At 39.7% G+C, this 2490-nt stretch overlaps 1 non-coding gene across 1 annotated transcript; it reads right to left on the reverse strand.

The window, feature by feature from the left end:
- Nucleotides 1-908: 908 nt before the first annotated feature.
- Nucleotides 909-1016, reverse strand: LOC112780768 (small nucleolar RNA R71). Its single transcript, XR_003191584.1, has one exon. It is a non-coding gene; the product is annotated as a small nucleolar RNA R71 (small nucleolar RNA).
- Nucleotides 1017-2490: the final 1474 nt, after the last annotated feature.

Genomic DNA, 2490 nt, shown 5'->3' on the forward strand with positions numbered 1-2490 from the left:
CTAACTTTCTCTCTCTAATTTTCGAAAATATCTTCCCCCTTTTTCAAAATTTCCTTTTAATTTACTAATTATTTTAATTTTTAATTTTAATTTTCGAAAATTACTAACCTTTTTCAAAAACAATTTTCGAAAATCACTAACTCTTTTTCAAAAATTATTTTCGAAAATTCTCCTTCTCTCTCATCTCCTTCTATTCAATTATTCATCTACTAACACTTCTCTTCATCTCACATCACTGCTCCTATCCTTACCCTTGTGTTTGGATTCTTCATTCTTCTTCACCCCTATTCCTTTGCTTCTTCTACTAACAATAAGGAACCTCTTTACTGTGACATAGAGGATTCCTCTTCTTTTCTTGTTCTCTTCTCTTTCTTATGAGTAGGAACAAGGAAAAAGGCATTCTTGTTGAAGCTGATCCAGAACCTAAAAGGACTCTGAAGAGGAAACTAAGAGAAGCTAAATTACAATAATCCAGAGACAACCTTATTGAAAATTTCGAACAAGTAAAGGAGATGGCAGCCGAACCCAACAACAATGCAAGGAGAATGCTTGGTGACTTTACTGCACCTAATTCCAATTTACATGGAAGAAGCATCTCCATTCCTGCCATTGGAGCAAACAATTTTGAGCTGAAACCTCAGCTAGTTTCTCTGATGCAGCAAAACTGCAAGTTTCATGGACTTCCATCTGAAGATCCTTTTCAGTTATTAACTGAATTCTTGCAGATCTGTGATACTGTTAAGACTAATGGAGTAGATCCTGAAGTCTACAGGCTCATGCTTTTCCCTTTTGCTGTAAGAGACAGAGCTAGAGTGTGGGTGGACTCTCAACCTAAGGATAGCCTGAACTCTTGGGATAAGCTGGTCAAGGCTTTCTTAGCCAAGTTCTTTCCTCCTCAAAAGCTGAGTAAGCTTAGAGTGGATGTTCAGACCTTCAGATAGAAAGAAGATGAATCCCTCTATGAAGCTTGGGAGAGATACAAAGGACTGACCAAAAAGTGTCCTTCTGACATGCTTTCAGAATGGACCATCCTGGACATATTCTATGATGGTCAGTCTGAATTAGCTAAGATGGTATTGGATACTTCTGCAGGTGGATCCATTCACCTAAAGAAAATGCCTGCAGAAGCTCAAGAACTCATTGACATGGTTGCTAATAACCAGTTCATGTACACTTCTGAGAGGAATCCTGTAAGTAATGGGACGCCTATGAAGAAGGGAGTCCTTGAAATTGATACTCTGAATGCCATATTGGCTAAGAACAAAATATTGACTCAGCAAGTCAATATGATTTCTCAGAGTCTGAATAGAATGCAAGCTGCATCCAACAGTACTCAAGAGGCATCTTCTGAAGAAGAAGCTTATGATCCTGAGAACCCTGCAATAGCAGAGGTGAATTACTTAGGTGAACCTTATGGAAACACCTATAATCCATCATGGAGAAATCATCCAAATCTCTCATGGAAGGATCAACAAAAGCCTCAACAAGGCTTTAATAATGGTGGAAGATACAGGTTTAACAATAGTAAACCTTTTCCATCATCCACTCAGCAACTGACAGAGAACTCTGAACAAAATACTTCTAATCTAGCAAACTTAGTCTCTGATCTATCTAAGGCCACTGTGAGTTTCATGAATGAAACAAGATCCTCCATTAGAAATTTGGAAGCACAAGTGGGCCAGCTGAGTAAAAGGATCACTGAAATTCCTCCTAGTACTCTCCCAAGCAATACAGAAGAAAATCCAAAAGGAGAGTGCAAGGCCATTGAATTGATCACCATGGACGAACCTGTAAAGGAAGGAGAGGACGTGAATCCCAGTGAGGAAGACCTCCTGGGACGTCCAGTGATCAATAAGGAGTTTCCCTCTGAGGAACCAAAAGAATCTGAGGCTCAACTAGAGACCATAGAGATTCCATTAAACCTCCTTATACCATTCATGAGCTCTGATGAGTATTCCTCTTCTGAAGAGAATGAGGATGTCACTGAGGAGCAAGTCACCGAGTACCTTGGTGCAATCATGAAGCTGAATGCCAAATTATTTGGCATTGAAACTTGGGAAGATGAACCTCCCTTGTTCACCAATGAACTAAGTGATCTGGATCAATTGACATTACCTCAGAAGAAACAGGATCCTGGAAAGTTCTTAATACCTTGTACAATAGGCACCATGATCTTTAAGACTCTGTGTGACCTTGGTTCAGGGATAAACCTCATGCCCCTCTCTGTAATAGAGAAACTGGGAATCTTTGGGGTGCAAGCTGCTAAAATCTCATTAGAGATGGCAGACAATTCAAGAAAACAGGCTTATGGACAAGTAGAGGACGTGTTAGTAAAGGTTGAAGGCCTTTACATCCCTACTGATTTCATAGTCCTAGATACTGGGAAGGATGAGGATGAATTCATCATCCTTGGAAGACCCTTCCTAGCCACAGTAAGAGCTGTGATTGATGTGGACAGAGGAGAATTGATCCTTCAAATAAATAAGGATA

The sequence above is a fragment of the Arachis hypogaea genome, chromosome 19 (genome assembly GCF_003086295.3).
Source record: "Arachis hypogaea cultivar Tifrunner chromosome 19, arahy.Tifrunner.gnm2.J5K5, whole genome shotgun sequence".
In the NCBI taxonomy this organism is placed as follows: Eukaryota; Viridiplantae; Streptophyta; class Magnoliopsida; order Fabales; family Fabaceae; genus Arachis; species Arachis hypogaea.